General features: G+C 41.4%; 1 pseudogene; it reads left to right on the top strand.

Annotated features, from left to right (window-relative positions):
• The first annotated feature begins 8,167 nt into the window (after positions 1 to 8,167).
• Positions 8,168 to 11,041, top strand: LOC136120131 (heterogeneous nuclear ribonucleoprotein D-like pseudogene; annotated as a pseudogene).
• The last annotated feature ends 3,772 nt before the right edge of the window (positions 11,042 to 14,813 follow it).

The raw sequence follows: 14,813 nt of genomic DNA, 5'->3' as shown, positions 1-14,813 counted from the left end.
AGCTACTCTGAACTTTGCAACCTGTTCTCCTGCGTAGCTGCAGATCCTGTGAAAAATAACAGAAGAGATCCTGGGGCTGAAGATGATTCACTGGCTCATTCGAAGAGCCCATCTGACCCTCTAGGTCTCCACTGGATATCCCTTCTTAGTAGGAAACATGGGCATAAGCCACTCAAGTAATATATGGCTGTGAAAATCTAGATCAGTGTCAGCATCATTATATTTGGTTCATTCTAGTTGTATGCATATATATAAACACTGCATGCACAGTGTTCTCTGTCTTGAGAACAAAGCTTTTTATAAAAGGGTGCTATCTGTATTTCTGATATCTCGCTGGGCAAACTCAGAGACTTAAGTGCACCTTAAAAAGAATGAGAACCTACAACAGAAGCATCTGTCAAAATAGGTTAGCATCTCATACCATTGTGATCTAACATGGTTTGTTCAATGTTAGTCTTGCTTGGGAAGGAAAATATTGGAAAGCTTTGTTTAAATCTACCAAACGAGAAAACCAAACCAATACAAAGCAAAACCCCAGCTGGCCAATTCCTTGTACTACTCATTCTTTTTGTAAGAAACGTTTGCCTGGGATATCATTTATGATCATTTCTAAGGCAGAAGTAGTGTCAAGTTCCCAAGGAGAAAAAATACATAGAGAGGTCTAAGAGTAGATTCCTAAACAATGGAAGGAAAACCACACCGGTAACCTCGACAGCAGTAACTACTTTGGGCCTTGATTTGGACCCGTTGTCACAAGCACTGACAAATTGCATGGAATAGTAAAATGCATCCAAAGCCCAGTATGAAATAAGAATTCACGATGCTGGGTGGCCAGAGGAAACACATCAGTAAGGCTAATTACTTGGTCTGCGTTGTCCTGGGCTATTCTAGACGTGTGACTGCCACCTACTGGCGAACATTATCTTTACTTAGCGGGTCCAGGAATTCTGCAGCCTACCCTGTCCGTTGTTGAGGACAACAGCGTCGTGCTCTGCTAATGCTGACCTCAATACAAACTCTTTTTCCCATTCTCTTTTATTGTACCTCCCCTTAGTTCTGTTTTTAAAGTAATGCAAAGTCACTCATTTATCTTCTCTAACACCATTTTTCTTCACGTCTCCATGCCACTAGTTCGAGAGAGGCTGAGCTCGGCAAAACCCCTCCTTATCCCAGATACTTTTACTCTATCCCTTTCTATTTCTTGGCAGGGGATGCAAGAGCTCCTTAAGAGAGAAGCCCTTGAAAGACAGCTTAGTAAGAGCAGCTGAAACGCTGAGAACAGTGGCACACCCATTACTAAATTAAGAAATTAATTTCTACTATTACAATGATTTCCAAGATTCAAAAATAATAATGCTGATAATAGCAGCTGTTTGTGGTGAAAATATATGGGAAAAAACCTCATACTTTAAAAAATATTTTTACTTAAGGATGGGTGTGTGTATATCCTTATGCTATGGGGGAAAACAAATAAGTCAACATACAGTTGCATTGATACAAAGTAAATATAAGGACACAAAATGACAAGGCAGTGGTGAGGAGAGGTGGCATATATTGAAGAAAAGCTTATCAAAGATTTTGAGGGCTTCCCTGGTGGCGCAGTGGTTGAGAGTCCGCCTGCCGATGCAGAGGACACGGGTTCGTGCCCCGGTCCGGGAAGATCCCACATGCCGTGGAGCGGCTGGGCCCGTGAGCCATGGCCGCTGAGCCTACGCGTCCGTAGCCTGTGCTCCGCAACGGGAGAGGCCACAATAGTGAGAGGTCCGCGTACCGATTTTGAAAGATTGTACCAATGTCCACTACTTCCAGCAAATTATGTGACTCTAACAGACTCTCATCAGCATTGAACATTAATAGAGTTTTCTAGTCTTGATATGTGAAAATGGCAACTGATTAAGTAGAATTTATTCCACTACTATTAAAGTTAAACATTTTTATGTTTATTTTCCGTATGTAATTTATCTTACATATGTAAATTGTTCACATCCTTTTCCCATTTATCAACTAGTTTAAAATTTTTCTTTCTTATAGATGCATGCAGACTGCTGTTAGAAGAAGGATATTAATCCTTCATGTTCCATACCTGAGCAAGTATTGTTCTAGGAATCCTACTTATTTAATTTTGTTTGTGATTTTTTTTGGCCACACCGCAGGGCCTGTGGGATATTAATTTCCCGACCAGGGATAGAACCCGTGCCCCCTGCAGTGGAAGCACGGAGTCTTAACCACTGCACTGCCAGGGAAGTTCAGTTTGTGATATTTTTGATGTGTAGAAATTCTATACTTTTGTATGGTCCAGAAAATTTACACTTTCAGATTTCTTTCATTGTTATATAATTTAGAACAAATATTCACTCATACCTTATTTGTGGATGTGTGTGGCTTGCTTTTTAAATATGTAACGCTTTAATCAATCTCTGATTTATTATGACATATGTATGGTAATGGTAAAGATCTAATTAATTTTTAAAAAAATAGCTATTCAGTTGTCCTAATAACATTACAAAACTCTTTAGGTCCCTGTATACATTAGGGTTGCTTTCTGTTTTGCAGAAACAGAACGTTTTGCATTACTGACTTATTTGCCTATTCATTGTCTCAATATCGCATTTACTGTGCACCTAGTATGTCTTAGGCACTGTGCTGGGTGCTGGGAAATTAAATGATGAGCAAAACAGACAATGTGCCGCACTTGGGGAGGTTATAATGTAAGAGACACGGCAGACATTCATCTAGTAACGATTCCAATATATAATACATGATTGTGATATAAAAGGAGCTGTGAGAACATAATCTGATCTTTTTCTTTTTTGGGGGGGGATGATTCCTAAGGAAATAATCATAAATAAAAACATTAGACATGCTTTTTTGTTTAACATCTTTATTGGAGTATAATTGCTTTACAATGGTGTGTTAGTTTCTGCTGTATAACAAAGTGAATCAGCTATACACATATATATATCCGCATATCTCCTCCCTCTTGTGTTTCCCTCCCACTCTCCCTATCCCACCCCTCTAGGTGGACACAAAGCACCGAGCTGATCTCCCTGTGCTATGAGGCCGCTTCCCACTAGCTATTTATTTTACATTTGGTAGTGTATATATGTCCATGCCACTCTCTCACTTCGTCCCAGCTTACCCTTCCCCCTCCCTGTGTCCTCAAGTCCATTCTCTACATCTGCATCTTTATTCCTATCCTTCCCCTAGGTTCTTCAGAACCTTTTTTTTTTTCTTAGATTCCATATATATGTGTTAGCATACGGTATTTGTTTTTCTTTCTGACTTACTACACTCTGTATGACAGACTCTAGGTCCATCCACCTCACTACAAATAACCCAGTTTTGTTTCTCTTTATGGCTGAGTAATATTCCATTGTACATATGTGCCACATCTTCTTTATCCATTCATCTGTTGATGGACATTTAGGTTGGTTCCATGTCCTGGCTATTGTAAATAGTGCTGCAATGAACATTGTGGTATATGACTCTTTTTGAATTATGGTTTTCTCAGGGTATTTACCCAGTAGTGGGATTGCTGGGTCGTATGGTAGTTCTCTTTTTAGTTTTTTAAGGAACCTCCATGCTGTTCTCCATAGTGGCTGTATGTACATTCCCACCAACAGTGCAAGAGGGTTCCCTTTTCTCCACACCCTCTCCAGCATTTGTTTGTAGATTTTTTGATGATGGCCATTCTGACTGGTGTGAGGTGATACCTCATTGTAGTTTACAAACATACCTCTACTTAGAAAAATATCTGAGTACAATGTATGGAGATATTAGAATGGCTTTGTTGGGGCGAGGAGATTTTGGGTGGCATTTCCCTTTTCTTTTGTCTATTTGCTAAATTTTCTTTACTATTTCTTTTAAATAAATATGTTCTCCTCCTGCCTACTTCTAGACCAGTTCATGAAGATAAAAAAATAAACATACTGCTATCAGGTTCTTAATTAAAGGCAATTTGTAATGGAGGAGAACTTTTTCAAAGTATGTAGAAATTATGTATATATTATGTATAAATTTTCATAAATCTATAGAACTGAATGGGGCCTAAATATTGTGCGACCCTAACAATCACCAAATGCAGATATGAATTTGCATTTCAAAACCCCCCAAATGCTGGAACGGTACAGAAGTGGGCAGAGATGCTCTGGAATAATTTCCAGGAAGATCAACGATGAAAAAGGACATTTTAGAAATTCAGTCATCCCAGTAGACCTACACCTCTGTTGTCAACTTTATTATTGAGTCCCCACTGGGCACAAGGACTTATATCCTCTGGAAATTGTCCAGCCTGGCAACAGTGGTACTGAATCCCTCTTCACGGTGTGTCCTGTGTGCGCCCCTGCAGTCCAGGCACACGTGAGAGGGGCTGCATAAACATGGGAAGTTGGAATTGCAGAGGTTGGAAGACACGCACAAATTCAGGACCTAAAGTGTTAATACGTTTTAATAGTGATCCGAGTGGCCGCTGTCTGCTCCTCTCTGCGTGCATTTTTTTTTTTTAAGTTTCAAGATTTTATAAAATCTCAGAAAAGATGCTTTGGGTCTTGCAAGTCCCTTCCTAAAGGTGAAAGATCACCTATCCCACCCATGGAAGAAAGATATTCATGCCCATGAAGAAGACAGATGGCATCATTTTGCCCGGGACCCTTATGAGGACCAAAAAAACTTCCAGATAATTCCTGGTTGAAGAAGCTAGATCATATCTTTATCAACAAGCCTGGAAGAACCATGCTTTGAGCCGAGCTACCCAGGTTTCAGTGCTGGATTTGGCTACTGTATCAGTTAATGTCCTAGCGGGATATGGCTGGCACATTCAGTCTAGGTACTTCAAGGAAAGTTTTATAAAAGGACAACAGAGCAGTGTGATGGGTCACTTTGCCAGCCCGAAGGCTGAAGGGAGGAGAAGAGGGGGCAGTCACAGAGAGAGAGATGGAGAGAGATGGACATGGCAAGAGGGAGAGGGAGAGCGAGAGGGAAAAACAGCACAAGAAGTGTGTGGAGGACGGATGCAGCCAGCTCTCTTTCTGATCTCGTGGCACTGTTTCCCATTATTGGAAACCACCTATGCAGCCAGAGGGCCAGGGGGCCTGTTGGGGCAGAGCCAGAGGTCTTGTCTTGGGGCACAGAGGAAGGTGGAGGAAGAGGTGTCTGTTGGACAAACTGAAGATAAGCAAGTCAACTGCTTTTCAGAGATAAAGAAAAATAAGGTGGGCTCTGTCTTCTGGGAAGTAATGACTACTAAAGCCTGACTTTTATTTATTTCTTTATTTATCTTTTTAATTTTTTAAAACATCTTTATTGGAGTATAACTGCTTTACAATGGTGTGTTAGTTTCTGCTTTATAACAAAGTGAATCAGTTATACATATACATATGTCCCCATATCTCTTCCCTCTTGCGTCTCCCTCCCTCCCACCGTCCCTATCCCACCCCTCTAGGTGGTCACAAAGCACTGAGCTGATCTCCCTGTGCTATGTGGCTGCTTCCCACTAGCTATCTGTTTTACATTTGGTAGTGTATATATGTCCATGCCACTCTCTCACTTTGTCACAGCTTACCCTTCCCCCTCCCCATATCCTCAAGTCCATTCTCTAGTAGGTCTGCATCTTTATTCCCGTCTTGCCCCTAGGTTCTTCATAACCATTTTTTTTTCTTTTTAGATTCCATATATATGTATTAGCATACGGTATTTGTCTTTCTCTTTCTGACTTACTTCACTCTGTATGACGGACTCTAGGTCCACCCACCTCATTACAAATAACTCAATTTTGTTTCTTTTTATGGCTGAGTAATATTCCATTGTATATATGTGCCACATCTTCTTTATCCATTCATCTGTCGATGGACACTTAGGTTGTAAAGCATGACTTTTAAAAACTGGAAACAGGGGAAAAGATTCTCCTTAAATGTGGAAATTAAAGTGAAAATTGTGTTTGTCTATGGAGTCTACATTTTTCTGCAGACACACACATGACACACTTACAGGTAGTCTATATACCGCTTCTGCCTAGAGAATTACAGGGAACAGTGATTGATACCCTCAGGAAACAGGCTATGAGACAATAAGTGGCTACATCTAGGCCTACTTCCTGCCCCTAAGATGTTTTCATAATAACCCAAGGACTTTTGGAAAACACAAAGGACAATTTGAAATTTAACTGTTTATCATCAGCTGCCTGGGAAAATACGCCCCAAAAGTGCAACCCCAAATATATCTGAACCTATTCTCCAATTCAGCATCACCCAAGGAATCTAGGGGATCCTTGTAAACGCACTCAGTCCAGACACCTTAAGATGCCAATCATACCTTACCAGGTAACTGCATACCAGCCATATATAATCCGTAAGACCAGCTTGCATGTATTTAGCTCTTTACAGTCTCCAAAGAGGTTTGAGAGCACACTAGTACCCAATCATATTCCTTCGCTATTTTTGGAGGCAGGGACACGGTTGTCTAATTTGTTTCTCTAACCCATTGTTCAGTACACACAAAGTGCCCAGCTTACAGCTGAGTAAATGTTTGCCAGGTTGAATTGACCTAAAAAACTCTGACAGACAGAGGAAAGCTGATGAGTTGAGCATGCAAAGCCTTGGTTTCTTCTCTGTGATGAAGTAACTTTAAAAAGAGGAATGGAGACTTCTAGTTTTGCGAGCCAGACCCACAAAGGAAAAGTCTGCAAGAACTAACCTCTGATTCTATGGAACACAGAATAGTGAGCTCAGGGAGAAGGACTGGCCTTGGGGTGGGCGTAGTGACTATAAGGGTGACAGTGGAGGGCTTTGGGGTTCTTCTCATGTCCTTTTCTTGTAATGGGTGCTGATTATACGGGTGCCGTTCAGTTTGTGAAAATTCATAGTCATACATTTAAGCGTACTTTTCTGTAAATGTATTTGATGTCAAAGAAGTTTACATAATAGCAATCCTTTACAGGCAATCCAACTTCAAATAATAGAACCTCCGAATAAGCTGAAGTTGTGTTTACCCTTGAACATTAGTTAATTAATTGAGAGCCTGGGATTCAGATCAGGTGGCTTGGGTTGGAATTCTGGCCCTGCCACTCCCTAATGGCAGAGCTCGGCTATGTTACGTAACATCTCTAAGATTCTGTTTTCTCATTCGTAGAGTAGGCAGATAATGATACCAACATAACTGAGGTGTCAAGAACACAGTCATCGGGCTTCCCTGGTGGCGCAGTGGTTGAGGGTCCGCCTGCCGATGCAGGGGATGCGGGTTCGTGCCCCGGTCCGGGAAGATCCCACATGCCGCGGAGCGGCTGGGCCCGTGTGCCATGGCCGCTGAGCCTGCGCGTCCGGAGCCTGTGCTCCGCAACGGGAGGAGGCCACAACAGTGAGAGGCCCGCATACCGCAAAAAAAAAAAGAAAAAAGTTAAAAAAAAAAAGAACACAGTCATCTGTCAACAAATGGTTGCTAGTCCTCTCAGAGTTGCTATAACATCTCAGTTTGCATACAAATCTCAGTTGCTGAATTTAGCTGTGCAAGAACTTCAACTTTCTGCTTCTATACCTGGCCTTATTATTATTATTATTTTTAATTCTTATTCCTTTGGGCAGCAGAAACAATCTCTGTCATTTCAGTTTTCCTGCCCTCACCCTGGGATTATGTCCGAGATTCAGGTGACATCTATATTTCTCCACACTGTATCTGCTCAGCTGTTCTCACTCCCGCCTGATATGGGGTGGTGTCCACACAGATTCTGTCAGGCTCTTTCGAGTTCTCTTAGCTACCCCTGTGCTCCTCCGGGGAACATGGGGTTACTGTACTGCACCTGTTCCTTGCCAAGGTGACGGTGCTATGTGAGGCTGTCTCAGGCTGTCAGTCTAGATATGTGCACATTTTCTACTCTTGACCCACCAGCACCATATCTAAGAAAGTGTTTTGTCTTCCCCCCAGCCCTGCCCCTGCCTATCCTGCCTCAGCCGATGGAAGGAGCAGGTCACAGTGACCCTTGTGTTAGCAGAATGGCTAAGCTGGTGTAACACAGGGATTTTGAAAACCAAGAGAGAAGTTTATTTCTCTCTCTCCCATGTAATGATCTGGGCTGTAAGGGCTGTTGGGCAACCTGCTTCGTGACATCATTCGGGGAACGAGGCACTTTCCATTTGATTATTCTACCACCCCTTAAAGTATGTATTTCTTCCTCTCCATGGTCAAAGTCAGACTCAGCCATATTCATGTTCCACATCACAGGTTGGAGAAGAAGTTCAGGAAAGTCATCCCTTTTAAGCAGGTGAGGCAGAAGTTACTCAGAACGTTTCCCCTCACAATCTTTTGATGACAGCGTATCTCACGACCACCCCACAGGCTTGTCCAAGCCTTTCTTCCGACTATGCTCTGTACTGTATTTCTGGTAGATAGAGCACCTTCATCATTCCCAGTGGTGTTTATTTTCCCTTTTCCATTACTTGGTGTCCATGGAGAACTTGGCCTGCTCCTTAACTGGCTTTGACAGTGAAAAGATAATGGAAACTATGGAAGTAGAATCAACAAGGCTTGACAGCCAATTATAAATAGTTGGTGACTATTTTAGATTCCACGCATAAGTGAGTTCGTATTTGTCTTCTGTGTCTGCCTTACTTCACTCAGCATGCACCAGCCCCAGGTTTAGCCATGTTGTTGAAATGGCAGGATTTCCTTCTTTTTAAAGGCCGAATATCATTTTATTGTATATATGCATTATATCTTTAACCATTCACCTCTTGATGGACATTTAGGTTGTTCTCATATTTTGCTTATTGTGAATAATTCTGCAATGAACTAAAATAGTCAAACTCATAGAAGCAGGGGGTAGTGGGAGGAGGAAATGGGGAGATGTTGGTCAAAGGGTACGAAGTTTCTGTTATGCAAGATGAATAAGTGCTGGACATACTAATGTACAGCAATGTGACTATCGTTAACAATATTGTATTGTATACTTTAAAGTTGCTAAGAGGATGGGTCTTAAGTTTCTCATCACACATGCACACACACAAGAGAAGGAAAATGGTGACTATGTGGGGTGATGGATCTGTTAATTAACTTGATTGCGGTGATTGTATGTATATCAAGTTGTACATCTTAATTATATATAATTTTTATGTATCAGTTATATATCAATAAAGCCAGAAAAATGGTTGGTAAAACAGAAGGAGGAATTGAAGTTTTGTTGTTGTCGTTGTTGTTGTTTTTAATGTTGAGCCTGTAGTGACATGAGCTGATATGGGAAATACCAGAAGAGGAACAGATTTAATGAGAATTTAAAAAAATAATAATCAAAATAATGATAACAATGTCTGGCGTACATTACGTCCTGAGAATTTTGAATTTCCTACTCCATTCAATCTTCAAAACCCACTTACTTATTTACAGTCCTCCCTCGGTATCTGTGAACCCTCGTGGTTACCAAAATCTTTGGATGCTCAAGTCCCTTGCAGTTGGCCCTCTGTACCCATGAGTTCCACATCCGAGGATACAAAGGGCCAACTGTACGTTGTCTTAATTTAAGGATGAGGACCCTGGGGGCACAGTGAGTTAACACAAATTGCCCAGGGTCATGTGGCTTGAAGCAGCAGCGCAGAAATTGCATCTTGGTCCTGGAAATCCAGAGCCTCGGCATGTAACCCCTGTGCTATACTGTAACCCCTTCTATACTGAGAAGAATCTGATTTTAGAATTAGGGATGACTTATGTCTGGGAAGCTGGGAAAATTCAATGCCTGGGAGAGATGATGGCTGAGGGTGTCTCAACAATCGAGGGCTGGAATCATCTGGAAGCATCTATTCATCTTTCTTTCATTAATGTTGACTGCTTGCTGGGACCTAAGCTGGACTGTCAACCGGTGCACCAACTGGTCTTTGCATGTGGGCTGGGCTTTCTCACAGCATGGCCACCTTAGATGATGTGGAGGTTTTTTATGGCAGCTAATGGAAAAAGTGTTTTATGTAACTTTGGCCTAACCAGCAAGCTGCATGGAAGCTGCATCACTTTTCTGAAAGGTATGGTACTATTAAAATAGGTCCACAAATATTTTGATACTCCTTCCTTCAAAGAGTGGCACCTAGGCTTCTGCTGCCGTGACTCGGACTGCAGACCAGCACCCCCGGGCTGACAACTCCGCCGCTATGAAGACGTGAAGGAGTACAGCAACAGAGAGGAATTCGCAGAGGGATCCTAGATCAACGACAGCAAGCATCAGCAGGATGACGCTAAAATGGTTATTAGAGGCTTGAGCTGGGATACAAGCAAGAAAGATCTGACTGAATATCTGTCTCGATTTGGAGAAGTTGTAGACTACACAATTAAAACAGATCCAGTCGCTGGAAGATCAAGAGGATTCGGATTTGTGCTTTTCAAAGATGGTGATAGTGTTGCTAAGGCACTGGGACTGAAAGAACACAAGCTGGATGGCAAATTCATAGATGTTAAAAGGGTCAAAGCTTTAAAAGGGAAGGAACCCTCCAAAAAGGTTTTAGTAGGTGGATTGAGCCCAGATACTTTGGAAAAACAAATGAAAGAATATTTGGGGGCTTCCCTGGTGGCGCAGTGGCAGAGAATCTGCCTGCCAGTGCAGGGGACACAGGTTCGGGCCCTGGTCTGGGAGGATCCCACACGCCGCGGAGCAGCTGGGCCCTTGAGCCACAACTACTGAGCCTGCGCATCTGGAGCCTGTGCTCCGCAACAAGAGAGGCCGCGATAGTGAGGGGCCCTGCACACCGCAATGAAGAGTGGCCCCCGCTCGCTGCAACTAGAGAAAGCCCTCACACAGAAACGAAGACCCAACACAGCTAAAAATAAATAAATAAATAAATTTTTTAAAAAAGAAGAATATTTTGGAGCCTTTGGAGAGATTGAAAATATTGAACTTCCACAGATACAAAAACAAATGAAAGAAGAGGATTTTGTTTTATTACACATACAGCTGAAGAGCCAGTAAAGAAATTGTTAGAAAGCAGATATCATCAACCTGGTTCTGGGAACTGTGAAATCAAAGTGGCACAACCCAAGACATAGGCAGCAACAGAAACAACCAAAAGGAGGATGAGGTGCTGCAGCTGGTGGATGACGTGGTACTAGGGGTCTTGGCCGAGGCCGACAGAGCACTTGTGGCAAGGCATCCCGAGGGGGCGGCAATCACCAAAATAATTACCAGCCATACTAAAGGGGGATGTTGGAGAAAACAGGCAGAGATCGCTAAAGTAACCCATCCTGCAGGACGACATTGAAGATTGGTCTTCTGTGATCTAAGGTGATTATTTTGTAAAAGACTTTCTAGTGTACAAGACACAACTGTGTCCAACTGTGTATGGCCACCAATTAGTTTTCTTTGTTTTTACTTTGTCGTTTGCTATCTGTGTTGTGACTCGATGGGGATTTGTGTTTATACAAATTTTGTTTGTACGATTTCACGTTTAACCTCAAATAAATTCTTCCTTGTGTGATTGTTTTTCTGTGTCAGGTACTGAAGAACTCTGTACAAGTGTAATTTTAAATAAGCAATAATTAAGGTACAGTTTGTTTTGTAGGGAGTGTTGATCCAGAGGGAGGAATTGTGGTGTTTTATGAATAGCCAGCTACAGTGTCTACCCTGTTCCCCTTTTTTCTTAGGTGTATTCTATGCTTTAAGGCTTCATTTCCCTGTTAACTGAGGCTTCCATCATACCTTTAAGTAATGTTGTTTCCTCTCTGTATATCTGGAGACTTTGTCATGAAAGTTTCTGTGGTATAGTTATAGTGTTGTGATTAGTGGAAGCTTTCTAGCAGACCATAAGCCTTCTGGTTATATTTTGAAAAGTAACTTTTTCTTTTTAATTTATTTTTATTTTTTAAATTTTTGGTTGCATTGGGTCTTCGTTGCTGTGTGCGGGCTTTCTCTAGTTGCAGCGAGCGGGGGCTACTCTTCATTGTGGTGCACAGGCTTCTCATTGTGGTGGCTTCTCTTGTTGCAGAGCACGGGCTCTAGGTGTGCGGGCTTCAGTAGTTGTGGCACGCGGGCTCAGTAGTTGTGGCTCGTGGGCTCTAGAGGGCAGGCTCAGTAGTTATGGCACATGGGCTTAGTTGCTCCGCGGCACGTGGGATCTTGCTGCACCGGGGCTCGAACCTGTGTCCCCCGCATTGGAAGGCGGATTCTTAACCACTGCACCTCCAGGGAAGTCTGAAAAGTAACTTTTCAATGGCACAAAGCATGCTGGTAGCTCCTTTGATGAATAGAAAATATTTTACTTTGTTCTTGTCTCTGGAAAGGCGTTTGTTATGATTCGCTGTATTCAGTGGTCTGCTAGAAAGATCTTTGGCTAATCGTAATAACATAACTTTGTTTTCTTGATTAAAATGTCCACATATACCCAGGGGAAAAACACTTAAACTGTGTTATGGGAGCTACAGTTTAAGAATATCAGATGTAGTTACATTTAACACAAGGATTTCGGCAAATAAGTATGAAGTTATTAAAGTTTGAACAAAAGTTAGATTAAAATATTTGAAGTAGTGGCTGAGTAGCTAACTTGTATACTATTCTATATTGGTATTCAATTGTAGTCTAGTATTGTTATTATGTCACAGCAAGCACCAAACTGAACAAAATATTTTCTGTTGGGGCGTTGTTAGGGAGCTATACTGGATGTTAACTGTGATGTGGTGTGAGCTCTTGGAAAAAGTCACGGTAGCAGGTATCATCATTTTTAGTGCAGTTAGTCATGAGCTCAGTAGTTAAGCATATCCATATTCAGACATAAGAAGGAATAGTGGGCAAAGGTCTTCCTTAAATCTTATGTAAATGCAAATCTAAGTGTGACCAAGTCATGTCATTACAACAGGTCTTCCTGGTGCATTAAAGAGAAAAACGGTTCAGCTCTAGATTTTGGAGGATGTCCTGGGTAAATTTAAGTTTTGAATTTTACATTCAGTGTAGTTATTGAATTTAAGGGTTTTGTCTTTTTTTCTGTGGTTCCATGCTAGCCATTAGGATTGGCATACATATTCACATGTGGAATAGTTGACCTCACCTTCAACCAAGTGCAAATTCTTTTATACTAATGAACCCAACTTTTTTGGTTTTATTTGGTGCCTGCAACTTTCTTTGTTCCAATGATGTTCGTACTTGCTGGGCTATCCAGTTACAATGCTTTTGGGCTCGTTGTGCTTTTGTTTTGCCATTTGACCTTACACCTAGGCCAAGTACCAATGTTGGCTATTGCAAGGGATTGTCTAATTCTTTCAACACGCAACCTTAGGGAACAGAAAGGGGATTTTCACTTTCTGTTGTCAAAGTCAGTAGGTGCAGTGTCTTTAGGGCAGTGAATCCTGTAAGTTCAAATTTATGATTAGGTGACACGTTGACACTGAGATTGTCCTTTCCCTGATCAAAAATGAATAAAGGCTTTTTAAACAAACAAACAAAAATTGGCACCTAATTTCCCTCCCTTGAGTGTGGAATGTACTTAGCGACTGACCTTTGATGAATAGAATATTGTAGAAGTGATGGTGTGTGATTTCCGAGATTAGGACACAAAGGCATTATGCCTTCTGCTCTCTCTCAAATCACTTGCTCTACCGTGATACTCAAGCAATCCTATGGAGAGATTCACATGGCGAGAAAATGAGGCCTCCTGCCAGCAGCCATGTGAGTGAGCCATCTTGGAAGCAGGTCTTCCAACCCTAGTCAAGCCTTCAAATGACTATATCCCCTGCTGATATCTTGACTGAAACCTCGTAAAAGACCCTGAAACAAAAATCATCAGTTAAGCCACTCCCAAATTCCTGACCCGTAGAGACTATGGATAATAAATCTTGGTTACCTTAAGTCACTAATTTTGGGGGTAATTTCTTGTGAAACGATAGGTGACTGATATACCGAGCCTCAGAGGTCATGGGATATCATTTGCTGCATTCTATTGGTCAAGGGCTCAGATTCAAGGGGAGGGGACACTGACCTAGGCACTCAGTGGGAAGAGGGTCAAAATGTCTGCAGACATGGTTTAAACTGCCATAGAATGTTTAGTTTAGTGTACCTGCAAAATATAATTGGGGAGACAGCCACTAAATACCTAGAAATGCAAGTCCTTTGCAGCACATGTAACATTTGTAATTAAATAATCATTTGTGTAATTTCTGGATGGATTTCTGTTGTCCTGCCGGAATGTGGATTTACATCTCTTTTGTTCATTCCTATCCCCAGAGACTTGCACAGTGCTTCACGGATACTACACGCTCACAAGGTATCTGTTGAACAAATGTACAAATCTTTAGGTGATCAGGATGTTATGAACGTATATATCTGGCCCTGGAAGTGTTTTTGTGTTTTGAATTGTTTTCCCCAAATAAAATTTCTGAATAATGCTTGAAAATATATAACTCATTCTTTACATGTGTATAGGATAGGCTACTATTTATTACATTTTGATTGTCTCAGTTTATGGCTTCTCCAAAAACAGCATGTGAAATAATTTTAGGAATTACATGGATGGAGTTTTAAACTTTTAATAGCTATGAGATCATTTTATTGCATGTTCAAAAGTGAAAAAAATACGAAGTGTGTGAATTAAAGGAAAATATTAGGTAAAGAATAGAATAGGTAGCATGCCGACATGGTAAAAATTACAAAAGCTGTGCTTAGATGACTCAAGTTCGGTAAATATCATGACGCTGATCTTCTACAGTAAGACATGTAATCTGTGGTGATCATTTCACCTCTGTTTTACAGAAGGTAAAACTGAAGCTTAGACATTACAACATGGTGCTTTTCCCACTCTTCCAGGCTACATGTGATGCAAGCAACCTATTTTAAACACTGCCTTTCAGCTCCCTGTAAACATATA

This window comes from Phocoena phocoena, chromosome 3, assembly GCF_963924675.1.
Source record: "Phocoena phocoena chromosome 3, mPhoPho1.1, whole genome shotgun sequence".
In the NCBI taxonomy this organism is placed as follows: Eukaryota; Metazoa; Chordata; class Mammalia; order Artiodactyla; family Phocoenidae; genus Phocoena; species Phocoena phocoena.
The sequence above is the reverse complement of the archived record's forward strand: the minus strand, read 5'-3'. Positions and strand labels throughout refer to the sequence as shown.